The sequence below is a fragment of the Xyrauchen texanus genome, chromosome 44 (assembly GCF_025860055.1).
Source record: "Xyrauchen texanus isolate HMW12.3.18 chromosome 44, RBS_HiC_50CHRs, whole genome shotgun sequence".
NCBI lineage: Eukaryota > Metazoa > Chordata > Actinopteri > Cypriniformes > Catostomidae > Xyrauchen > Xyrauchen texanus.
The window spans coordinates 6,424,187-6,438,148 of NC_068319.1; the positions used below are offsets into that span (position 1 = coordinate 6,424,187).

The window sequence follows — 13,962 nt, forward strand, 5'->3', positions numbered from 1 at the left end:
AGGTTGTGAGCAGTTCTATTGTCACATGACATGTTCAAATTGGGCCACAAGCTTTTGTGTGCATGCTTCTGTTTTGTTAGTACGTGAGAGTGTATGTCTTATCCAGCTGGGTCTTGTCGGTGAGGGCATGAGATGCCCCTCCCCATGCACAGCTTCAGTTGGACCCAGAGGCGCAGTTCAGGGCTTGTGAAAACCCCCAGAGCTCTCCTCATTTCTCCAAATGAGTACCTCATTGTGATGGATTTAACATGACAGGGTTTTTCTGGGGAGGGGGGGTGGTATTTCTATTTTATAAAGTATATACATTTTTGACACTTTTGCAATGTCAAAGGTTGTCACATTGCCAGTAGGGATGGGTCACATTATTGATGATTTTTGAATTACCGCGACAGGCATTGCATTTTTACAATGACTTTTCAAGTTTGAAATAATCCAACTTTGAAAAACTGTTCTCAAGACGCCTATTATGTTCCATTCCATTGCGCTCCATCAAGAGTTGAAGTCAGATGTTTACATACACCTTAGCCAAATACATTTAAAATCCGTTTTTCACAATTCCTGACATTTAATCGTAGAAAACATTGGGTCAGTTAAGATCACTGCTTTATTTTAAGAATGGGAAATTTCAGAATAATAGTAGAGAGAATGATTTATTTCAGCTTTTATTTCTTTCATCACATTCCCAGTGTCAGAAGTTTACATACACTTTGTTAGCATTTGTAGCAATGACTTTAAATCGTTTAACTTGGGTCAAACGTTTTGGGTAGCCTTCCACAAGCTTCTGACAATAAGTTGCTGAAAATTTGTCCCTTTTGCAACTGAGCTTTAACTTCCTGGCATGTTCTAAACAATTTGCCATACAATAGTTTGCTTATATCAAATCTGTGGAGTGTTTAAAAAATGTGTTTGTGTAATGACTTCAACCTAGAAGTTTAGATACACTTGACTTCAACTCTAGCCGTGTTTAATACAAGAACACGTCTAATATAAATGCCCCCTAATAAATTTGTCTTAGCAAATGATTATACACTTCTCCACTTGTTCTCATCAACAGAACCACTGAAGGAAATGTTCGATGGTGAAGGTTTTTTAAATTTTGTTTAAGCTAATGAAGATGAGACAAAAAAGACACATCATGACGATACTTAAACCATTTTATTAAAGTATACTGTTGACGAAAATATGACTAGATAATATTAAATGTGCAAGAAATAAACAGAAGAAGAAACCTTTAGATATGTCTGTATTTTGAAGTCAATAATCCAATAACGTGCTTAGCACCGGCAAAATGAAACGCTTCAAAACAGGGTTGTTACCTCATTTAAACACATCCTATTTATACATGAGATTTATCAATACAGTATATTCACAAAATACGTACAGTATATATGGAATATAACAACTTACATTTCCATAATGAAGCCAACAAGCTTTAACTAAATTACGCACTAGTCAGAATATGTGTAATTTGCGTTGCATAACTTGCTTGTGAATGCACTGTTTTCTAAGAAACCCGCTTCACGCAATGTAATATCCTTTTACGGAAAATTAAAGTCTCTAAACTCTGAAGAATTTAGAATACAGTAGGCTAGCTTCTAAAAGGTAGCAATTACTTCAGTCTATTTATTATTATTTTAGGAGCTCAGGTTTTTCACAAGGACAGTGTAGGCTATTTATATGTTTGATATGTTTATAGTTTTATTCTAAATGTCTAAATATTTTATTAAAGTTTGTTCTTTTCCATTTTTCACATCATCATCATCATCTAAAAGATGTTATTTTCGTTGACTAAAATGAATGAATATGAATGATGAAATATTGACATTTTCGTCAAGACTAAAACTACCTAAAACAAAAAAACGTTCTCCGTTTGGGGTTTCTTATAAAATCATTAAAAAAAAATAACTTTTCCAACACTGATGTCCCCTAACTTTGCTGATGTTGTCTCATCTAAAGTAGTCACTTTCCCAACAGTTATGTTCCCTTCTTTTGTTGATGTTAATATAAAAAAAGACTCCATTTTGGGTTTCTTATAAATTTATATATTGTCAAAAGTTGTCACTTTTCCAAGTGTTATGTCCCCTAAATTCGCTGACATTGTCATCAAACAAAACTCATTTTGGATTTATTATAAACTTGTTGAAAATTGTCACCTTTCCAACCAACGGCTATGTCCCCTATCTCTGTTGACTGCCATCAACTAAAACCTTTACATTATTTTGTGACTCTTATAAATTTGTCAAAGGTAGTCACCATTTCAAAGGTTACATATCTTAACTTTGCTGACATCGTCTCATCTAAAGTAGTCACGATAGTTACACCCCCTACTTTCGTTGATGTTGTTCTCTGTTTTGGGTTTCTTATAAAAAAAGTACTTAAAAGCAGTCACTTTCCCGACAGTTATGTTCCCTACGTTTGTTGATGTTAATATAAAAAGAAGACACCATTTTGGGTTACTTACACACTTGTCAAAAGTATTCTCTTCCGTTATGTATTCACTGTTATGTCTCCTAATTTCGCTGACATTCTCATCAAACAAAACTCATTTTGGATTTCTTATAAACTTGTTGTATGTTGTCAACCTTTCCAACGGCTACATCCCCCATCTTTGTTGACTGTTGTCATCAACTAAAACGTGTACTCCATTTTGCGATTACTATAGATTTGTCTAAGTATAGTCACCATTTTATAGGTTACATCTCCTAACTTTGCTGAAGAAGTCAGGACAGTTACGTCCTCTACTTTCGAAGATGTTGTGCATTTTGGGTTTCTTATGAACTCGTCAAAAGTTGTCACTTTTCCAATACTTACAGTATGTCCCCTAACTATGCTGACGTTGTCGTCAACCAAGATTCATACTTTAGTTTTTTCTTTCTTATCAAAAGTCTTCACCTATACAAAGGTTAAGTCCCCTTGGTTGATGACATTCATCAACAATGCAAAACTTACAGTATACTCCATTTGGTGTCAAGCCCGTTTATAACAATATGTATGTTTTTAATTTGAGGCCCAGGCGCCAGTTGTTTAGATTTTATACTTTTCGTCTGCAGTTGTAAACAATTGCTAGCACTGCATCTTGCCCTCCATGAAAGACTCCCACAGTTTGTCACGGCCAATGTCGATTGTGCTCTCCCCCCTCCCCCGACCCCCAGCCTCCCGGTTCCTAGACCCAACCTTGTGAAAACCGCACAAACACGCTGTGTGTACTTTAGAGCCAGTTACAGCTGCAAGCAGTGAAATCTGGATTGTGTTAGCCCATGCACTGTGATTTATAAATTGTTTCTCAGGCCATAAATTCCCAATATAATTGCACTCCAAGCCCTTTTCCCCTCTCCACACTCTCTTTCTCGCTCCCCCCCCTCCCCCCTTTCTCTCTCTGTCTTTCTCTGCTTTGCTTCCTGCACTTCCAGGCGCGCACACACACGTGCATGTACACACACACTCCAGTGGTACGTGGTCCAGCACTAATTGTTTGCAGGAGGGAATTGGTTTGACGAGGCACAAAGATTTAAAAAATTAGGCAGTACAGAGCTATCGCTTGTCGTTGCGATCTATATGTCGCAGGTACGTTGAGTAATGTGTCCAGTACCCCTCCTCCCTCTCACCCCAGACTGTCATTGCACAATAAGGAACATTTGTAAATGGTCTAAAGATTGATGATATCCTAAATCAGATAACATGTAGTAATTTAACGCAATTTTGCAGAATACTGCACTATTTTCTCTCCTGCATTTAACTGTCAAATGTTTTTAATGTGATTTCCTCTGCTTCGAAATGCAATCTCCCCTAGGCATCTCTGTGTCGACTCGAGTATATATTTTGCAGTTAAAAGGTTATAAAAAATAAGCCTGTTTATTTGTTGTGCCTTGATTTAGGACTCAATATGGAGAGTGGCTTGTCAGCAAATCTGCCTTTTAATGAGCTAAAGTTCTGCAGTGTAATCTAAATCGGTTGACATGATTTTTTGTATTTGCTCTATTGATGGCAGTTGTTTTTTTTGTGGGAGGAGCATGTTAGGGAAGGGGTGAAGTTTGAGTTAGTGTGTTTGCTGGAGGGAGGGAGGGAGGGGTAGTTTACAGAGTGAGCACAATAAGCTCTTTGTCTTCATTATGCACTCCGCATTTGAGAAAAGGAGGTTCAGACGGTTTCTGTATTTATCTTCAACTGTCTTTAAGACAGTTGTAATTGGGCCCTCAAACGTTTGTTGGAATAAACATGTTTCCCTTCAGCTTTTTATTTGTCATATGGCCAAGAATGCAAATCCTTAAACATGTTTTTTTGGTGAAACAGATTATACTATTGCAAAATGCTGTTTATTGTTTTGTTTTGTTTTTTACGTTTTCCAATGTATTGCAGATAGAATAGGCACTTTTTGGGTTAAAGCAAGTCTTTGTTACCCCTCTTGGCTGCTCGTGGGTTAACAAGCCAAGGCTGTTCATCGAAAACCTGGGTATAGTTTAGACTTCAGAGTTCAGTGTAACCAGATACCGAAATACTGGAAACTGTATAAATGACTTGTAATTGACGTGTCTGCATTTCACCTTTGCATAAAAACAGAACTCCTAACAGACGGTTTATTACTTTCTTGTGGTCGTAATTATTATTTGGGTTATATTTTGACCTACTGTTTTGACTTGCACCACAATAACTCTCTTATTCTTAATGATTTGTGCATTTCTGTTGAAAACATAAATGCATTTGAATATTTTGAAGTATATTTCTCATTGAAGGAAGTCTTTGTACCTTTTATATTTAGTCTATACAGTTGGTTTTAATCTACACTGAATTCATTTTTAGAATCTGAAGGTATCTCCCAAAGGTAGTTCTTTTTCATCTGCAACATTTCTCTTTACTGGATGGTTGGTGAATGCAAAACGTTGTCTCTGTTGCTGTCCCTAAATGGGCCACATTGCCATGGAAACCCCTGGTCTCTGGATGGCTGACCTCTGAACCAGTTCTTTAAGTAGGCAGTGAATGGAGGGAGTAGTGTTATCAATGAGGTCACAATAGTATCCATGGGAACTTGGGGAGCAACTGTCAGTCATGAGTGTTTCCTGTTAAAGCTGAAGCCTGATTCTGTGTGGAAGACACTGGCTTGATGAAAAGAGCCACTTTAAAGACAGCTAATGTAGGCAGGTCAGCCAGTACCACTGAAATACTGAAACAAACAACAAACAAGTGCTCCATTGCATTTGGATGATTTAGATGAATTAAATTCATAAGATAAAAGGGATGCACTGATATTATCCAATACGGATAGTTGATAATTATTTTTAATGGATGAATATTGATTAATTTTGTGGCAGATAACTGATATGGTCACTAATAGTATAAAGCTTTACTGATACGTCTGCTTTCGGGGGAAAAATTAAATTTTTTCTCAATGTTAGACTGAATGTTGACTTGTTTTATAAATCTATATTCTTATGTTGTTTTGAAAAGACAGTTTTAACAATGAAATCTCAATCTAGAATTGTTATGCTTTATTTTAATGGACAATATATAAAAAAAAAACTGTTACATAAAAAAAGTATACTGTTTGAATGGGGAAAATATGCCCTAAAATGATTTGCTACCAATACCAGCCCAATTAGAGAATTACGATAATAAAAAATACAATTTAAATAAGTCAATACCAATATCGTCATTTATGGTCAGACATATTGTGCACCCCTATTTTATATTTCTTTAATGGAAATGTATTGCTATCGCTGTTCATAAGCATGCAAGTTTGGATCCAATACCAAAATTAAAGTTAGCATATGCTGACCCTTTGGAACTTAAAGTTCTCCGAACTTTGCAGAATTACTTCCAAATGGGATTGGTGGATGAATAGGTGATTTGTTGGCTAAATCACTGCTTATTGTTTCTATAATAAGAAAAGCCTCCTTTTAATGAGCTTCACATCCTCATAGTTTAATCTATGAATTCTGACTTTATATTGACTTAATTTTTTGATTAACATTTTGTTTTTCTTTTCCCAAGTTTTTTTTCCCCCCTGACAGCAGGATTTATGCAATTTGCAGGAGAAAAATCTCATTCATATTTGGAGGCGGTCAAGAATGCCTGCAAATTAATTTCCAATTAGCACAGGTAGGGGTGTCATTTGCCTATAAATTGTTTACTTAATTATTGCAAACTCTCCCAGCTCTAAAATAAACAATAGGCCTGAATGCCAACCTGCGGTGAGGGAGAGCTTGAAACCATCACCTCTTTATATTTCCCTCCAGCGGCAATGAAAAGACCAGAAAGAGGTGTCGCTTGCATAAATAAATGAGCCAGGTGATGTCAAGCCTCTCTGGCCACATCAGGGCACTGCCCTATAGGCATACATGCATATAATCCGCTGCCTTTGTCTGGTTTAACTGTTCCAGTGCTTAGATGGTAATATACTCCTTTGTGCTCCACGAGCATTCAGTTCCATTCTAGTGGAGGGTGTGTGTGAGAAATGGCAGGAATCATTGGGGAGAAATGTAGGCCATGCTTGAAATGATTGACATTACCTACTTGGCTCCACCCCACTCTGGATTGTTTTTTTTTCTGTTGTTTTCTGGAAAATCTTGTGGTGTGCCATTTAAAATCTCTGCTATCCAAACAAAAACCTGCGGTTGATGCAACATATGTTGCGGATTTCACATATCCCGTTAAAGAGGTGTCGTCTTATGCGTGTTTTGACAAAAGGCTTCATTTCTTCATTTCATTTCATTCTATGATTGAGTATATTTCTGAAGATTTACGTTGTCATAATCCTGTTAAAGATACCCATCATCTTTGCTCGGTGGCATGGAAAGTATTTAAACAGCGCTTCATTCTTTCTTCGTGACCTAAGAGCAAAGAGCAAATCAACATCTATCTGACAAGATGGCAACAAACTATCCAGGCATATTTGTGAAATTAAACCGCATGAACCTGATTAAAGTAGTTAAAATATGTGTCCTGTCATATCCCTGCCTAAGGCAATGAGTTACTCATTTTATAATTATTGAATATTCAAGCTGTTGATGTGCTTGTTAATTTTTTAATCTCTATATATTTAGCTCTGATTATCAAGATATTATATATTTTGAAAAGTTACTGAGTGATAGATCAGTCAGGCTGATCAGCTGATATTTGACCATTTTGAGATTACCTTACAGTACTGTGTTTGCTTGGCCAAATGAAAGCAATGTCTGTAAATATTTTGATATCATATTTCTGTATTACACTCACTGAGCACTTTATTAGGTACACCTGCTTATTCAAGCGATTATCTAATCAGCCAATCGTGTGGCAGCAATGCATAAAATCATGCAGATATGGTTCAGGAGCTTCAGTTAATGTTCACATCAACCATCAGAATGGGGGCAAAATGTGATCTCAGTGATTTCGACTGTGTCATGATTGTCGGTGCCAGACGGGCTGGTTTGAGTATTTGCCTAACTGCTGATCTCCTGGGATTTTTACGCACAACAGTCTCTAGCGTTTGTTAAGAATGGTGCCAAAAACAAAACAAAAAAACATGAAAGTGAATGGCAGTTTTGCAGGCGGAAATGCCTTGTTGATAAGAGAGGTCAGCGAAGAATAGCCAGACTGGTTCAAGCTGACAAAGGCTACGGTAACTCAGATAACCTCTCTGTACAATTGTAGTGAGCAGAATAGCATCTCAGAATGAACAACATGTTGAACTTTGAGGCAGATGAGCATCAACAGCAGAAGACCACGTTGGGCCACCACAAGTATACAATTTATAAAATATTTTATTGTTTATATAGTATTATAATGTATAAGATTATAATATAACTGTTGTATAAAATATACTGCATCTACCTGTCCAAATGGAAGCAATGTTTTTTTTTTTTAAATGTTAATATTTATACATTATGAAATTGTTATATCGTATTTATATATTATATTATATTATTTAATTGGTATTTTAATTTAAATATGATATAAAATTAGTGTTTCAATTTTTAGTAAATAATAATATGCAAGTATATAATATATAAAATATTGTATTATTTTATATAATGTTATAATGTATTATAATTAAATACCTATTATATAAAATAAGTGCTCATTTCATTTAAGATATTGAGTACTTCTCTTTAATTGCTGTTAATTAATTTAATATATGTAGTTTATGCTGTACAATGTAAAGTGTGTGTGTGTGTGTGTATAAATATATATATATATATATATATATATATATATATATATATATATATATATATATATATATATATATATATATATATATATATATATACACATACACACACAGAGCTCTGGAGAAAATTAAGTGACCACTGCAAAATTATCAGTTTCTCTGGATTTAAAAACAATTATTATTTTATACCAACTTAGTAGGTCCTTGTGGTGGTGCGGTGACTCGCCTCAATCCGGGTGGCGGAGGACAAGTCTCAGTTGCCTCTGCTTCTGAGACAGTCAATCCGTGCATCTTATCACATGGCACGCTGTGCATGACACTGCAGAGACTCGGAGCATGGGAGGCTCATTATACTCTCATTGAGAGCGAGAACCCCTAATCGCGACCACGACGAGGTTACCCCATGTCACTCAGCACACCCTGCATTCGAACTTGTGACTCCAGGGGTGGTAGTCAGCGTCAATACTCGCTGATTTACCCAGGCCCCCCCTAGTTTCTCTAGATTTACTATTTATAGGTATGTGTTTGAGTAAAATGAACATGTGTTTTATTCTATAAAGTACTGACAACATTTCTCCCAAATTCCAAATAAAAATATTGTAATTTAGAGCATTTATTTGCAGAAAATGACTACTGGTCAAAATATAAAAAAGGATGCAGTGTTTTCAGACCATGAATAATGCAAAGAAAACAAGTTCATATTAATTTTTAAACAACACAATATTAATGTTTTAGCTTAGGAAGAGTTCAGAAATCAATATTTGGTGGAATATTCATGGATCCTCCACCAAATTCCTCAGTGGGTGCAAGACACTGTGTCTTGAAGGCCTTTCCAGGTCTCTGTCTAACCATTAGATGACGAGATGGAGGATCGGTAATGATCTGGGGGTGCTTCAGCAAGGCTGGAATATTCGTCTTTTGTGAAGGACACATGAATCAAGCCACATACAAGTTTATACTGGAGGAAAACTTGCTTCCTTCTGCTCCGACAATGTTCCCCAACTCTGAGGATTGGGTTTTCCAGCAGGACAATGCTCCATGCCACACAGACAGGTCTATCAAGGTGTGGATGGGGGAGCAATTTGGGAGAAATGTTGTCAGTTCTTTATAGAAAACAAACATTTTCATTTTACTCCAACACACACATATATATAAATAGTAAATACAGAGAAACTGATAATGGTACTGGGATAACTGGGATACTTTTTTATTTATATATATATATATATATATTTACAATGGCAGGCCAAAATGAATAAAATTCCAGATTCAGTTTTTTTTGTTCAACCAAAATCCCAGTAATAAGACAAAATGAAAATTTAGTGCATAACCATGGACTAAACTATAAAAGAGCCCAAACACACCAGGGACTGACGAAATTATTAAAAAACTATCGGCAATGATTTTTTGGTGATAACCAATAGTTCCAAAAAGCAACTATCGGCACGATTCATCTAAAAATACATTTAAATAGATAAATCTGCCACCCTGATCTTTTAATATCGGTATCTGTATTTAAAATCCTTATCGGCCGATACGTTTTAAATAAAAATGTATTTCCGCAAGACCCCAAACATTTTACATATTTTTTTGAAGGGTTTAAGTCTGAAATTCTTTTTTGTTCTCAACAAGAAGTTAATGTTACATATAGTTAGGCATCTGCTCCTGGAATTATAGCATTCACATACAAATCCCTAGACCCCAGGGCTGTTTATTTTGGCCAGTCTCTCTTTTGTGTCTCCAAAAAAGCAGGGCACAGGTCCCTGCAGCCAGTTAGTGAGTGTATTTTGTGTGGGAAGGCAAAACCGAGATTCTAATTCAAGATAGTATGTGAAGTTTTCAGTCAGGTGGCATGATGGTGGTTATGATGTGGAAAGTAGATTGTATTTTGTCAGTCACCCATCCACTTGAACTGCAGCTGCAAATACCAGAAACACTGTAAGGCCTCCCCCAGAAAAATTAGATGTTCCTCTCAAGAACCAGTCACAGAGGCCATCCTGAAAGCTGACGACAGATGTAAAGATGTTCTCTTTGACTGTCTGGCCAAAATGGATGTTGCTCTTAGTTACTCTGAGTAAATGATGACAATTTTAATTTTTGGCTGAACTATCCCTAACTTTCATGTTGTTGCTTGGCTGAATGTTAGCCTCAGTCACCATTCACTTTTGTTGTATGGAAAAAAAATTAACTAAGTAGAGCATGTGAATGGTCACTGTGACTGACAATACCTAACATTCTGCATTACATTTTCATGAATTTTCATTTTTGTGTGAATTATCCCTTTTATGAACTCTAATTTGGACAATAGAGGCAGCTTTTGAATGGAAGTGAAAGTGAACTCTACATGCTGATCTTTAATAAATAGTGCAAAGGGTGCAAGGTCTTGGTTCATCCTGCCAGCTGTAAGGAAACTGTACCAGTCACCGCTTATAAACTGCTTTTGTTTTCAACAAATCTGTATTGTAACATTGGACTTGCGACATCATACATGTTTCACAACTGGTAGAGATTTTAATATAATCATTTATTCTGTGATATATACATACATGCATGCATACATACATACACACACAGTTGAAGTCAGAAGTTTACACAAACTTAGGTTGAAGTCATTAAAACACATTTTTAACCACTCCACCAATTTCATATTAGCAAACTATAGTTTTGGCAAGATTTTTAGACATTTGCTTTGTGCATGACATGAGAAATTGATTGAAAAACAGACAGATTGTTTCACTTTAGTTGACTATATCACAATTCTAGTTGGTCAGATGTTTACATACACTAAGTTAGCTGTGCCTTTTAAGCAGCTTGGAAAATTCCCAAAAATTATATCAAGGCTTTAGACAGTTAGCATCTGATAGGCTAATTGGAGTCAATTGGAGGTGTACTTGTGGATGTATTTTAAGGCCTACCTTCACACTCAGTGCCTCTTTGCTTAACACTATGGGAAACTCCAAAAGCGACATCTCAAGACATCAGCCAGGAAGTTAAAGAAGCCCTATTATGCTTTTTGGAACTGTACCTTTCCTTTGGTGTGTAACATAGCTCTTTGTGCAAGTAAAAGGTCTGCAAAGTTACAAAGCACAAAGTCCACACAAAAGAGAGTTATTCTTTCCCACAGACAACGTTGCTCAAGAAGTACAAGAAACGGCTGGATTGTAGTCCAGCCATTCTGTAAAGTATCTATGTCACTATGTAACACATTTGCATAATGCCCGCCTAAGGGCTACTTTGGCCAGCCCTCAAACAAACGTAGTTATAGCCGAGGCAGGATAAGTTGGGTTAGTGTTGTCGCCATGTCGAGAAGACGCTGTTTGTTTGGACTTCCAAAGGCAGACGAATTGAAGAATCAGTGGTTACATTTTATTTGAATTATTTAGCAGTTCAACCAATGCCTGATTTTCAAGACAGTTACTCCTGAAATATGGTGCAGTTCCCACTTTTTTGGGACAATCTGGCGCTTCAGGATCACAACCTGTAAGTATGTTTGATTATTTGTGGATTTATCTGCTACAGAGAGTTAAAAAGTGGAGTTTTGTTTTGTAGCTATGGTGTACACCATCTGCTAACCTGCTAGCTAGTGTTATTGTGTTGAAATAGTTTTGCTAATCAGCTGCGGGCCCACTTTTACCTACAATTGTGTAGAATTATGCAGATTGTTTGTTGTTCTTACGATCATGAATACTTTGTTCTTCCTAACATTCATTATCAAAACTGGTACGGCAAAAAAGGATACCATTGTTACAATAGTGTTTACAGCTGCTCAGGAAGCCTGAAACTCGGTTATGGTAAGGGGCGTTACATTTCCGACACACGGTTAAGGATTACAAAGTCAAGGTATTGAGTGGCCATCAAAAAGCCCTGATAGAAAATAGATCCAATAGAAAATTTGTGGGCAGAACTGAAAAAGCATTTGCGAGCCAGGGGGCATACAAACTCCGTTACACCAGTTCTGTCTGGAGGAATGGGCCAAAATTCAGCAACTTCTTGTCAGAAGCTTGTGGAAGGCTACCCAAAATGTTTGACCCAAGTTAAACAATTTAAAGGCAATGCTAAAAATGCTAACAAAGTGTATGTAAACTTCTGACCCACTGGGAATGTAAGGAAAGAAATAAAAGCTGAAATAAATTATTCTCTCTACTATTATTCTGACATTTCACAATCTTAAAATAAAGCATTGATCCTAACTGACCTAAGACAGGGAATGTTTTCTACGATTAAATGTCAGGAACTGTGAAAAATGGATTTTAAATGTGTTTGACTAAGGTGTACATTATGTAAACTTCTGAATTCAACTGTGTATATCCACATAGTAATCAGTGGGCAAGACTGTCAAACATGGCCCATCCAATCAGAATTTAAAGTTGGAAATTGTCAGTTTGTTTTTTTTACCTTAAGTTTTTTACAATGTGAAACAGCTGTTTGTGCACTGATGCCAGACTTATTGTTCATTTATGAGTATTTGTATGTTTGTGAATCTCATCTTTGGACACATTACATGGAACAAAGTCAAAGCAAACTTTACTCGCATTACCTGTATTGACTTGCATGCACAAATATTTATTGTACAAGTTCTCAAATTCAAATCTACAAGCTCTCGAATTTTGCAAAACTTTTTACCTTCCAACAGGCGCATTATACTGGTCTGTAGCCACGCTATAAAACCAAGAATGTTGTAAAAACAGTCAGTGGAAAAGTTTATCCAAAATGAGAGTTAACGTAGTTAAATGCAATGCAAATGTAACTATGGCATATCACAACTCAACTAAAGTGATGGTGACATTGTGATCCAAGGCAACTCGGGACCCACTGGAGTCGAATAAGGTAAATTTCCTTTTGCGTGTGCGCTCATGAGTGAAACATACAGCACAACATCACAACATACAGTGAAAGAATATCGGTGCTCAAGTTGTTTTTCGTGACTACACAACTCAATAATCACTGGCAAGTGAAATCTGATTATTTACTAGCCAGTGGCTAGTAACAGCCATTTTGTAGTTGCAAAGCGCAACATTTGGTCACATATGCAAGTGATTTTCTCTCAACATAGAGGGCTGTACCATAAAAAAGATTGTGGTCATATCGCCCACCTCTATGACATATGTTTGGACATCGGAAATATGAAGATTTGTCAGATAAGTCATCTATATTTGTGGTGTCCCTCAAGAAGCATGATACATTTTGTTTGTGAAAAGAGCTCCCGAGGTTTATGCCTCCTCTAGAAGCAAATGTCTTCAGCCCCTAAACTCGAGAGCTCAAATAGCAGGGACAACTCCACAGGAACATCTGATATGGTCTGACTTCTACACAAACCAGATGACTGAACCAGGCAGGGAAGCTCAAACTCCGTGAAAGGGATGAAAAACTAAATTTTATAAATTGCTGCAGAAATTCGAATGTGCTAGACATGAGGGGCCCAAAGAAGCTGAGAGGCATCAGATTTTGACGCGCACACAGAGCTATGTGGGCTTTCACAATAAACAGCTCCCTCCGTATAGGAAGTCTATTCATTCATCGCTCTGTGACTCCTCCAAACCATTCTTACTCTAACAGCTTCACTCTGTGCTCTCCATTCTCTCTCATTGATTTATAGAGGGTAAAATTTGAGATGGAACACTCCAGGTCAGGGTTATAGTTTTGTATTTTGTATTAAGTTCTTATTTTAATTTCAATTTGACTTTTCAAATAAGTTTCTTTCGTAAATTTTCATGCTTCAGCTTTTAAGTTTAGCTTTTCGTTTTTTCAGTGTTTAATAGTTTAATTTGATAGTTTTTTAGTATATTTAGATTTTTTAGTATTGTAATATATCTTGT

At 36.4% G+C, this 13,962-nt stretch overlaps 1 protein-coding gene across 1 annotated transcript in view; it reads left to right on the forward strand.

The window, feature by feature from the left end:
• tcf7l1a (transcription factor 7 like 1a) overlaps nucleotides 1–13,962 on the forward strand; it is a 37,733-nt gene that overhangs the window by 11,276 nt on the left and 12,495 nt on the right. The gene's annotated exons all lie outside the window — the stretch shown is intronic.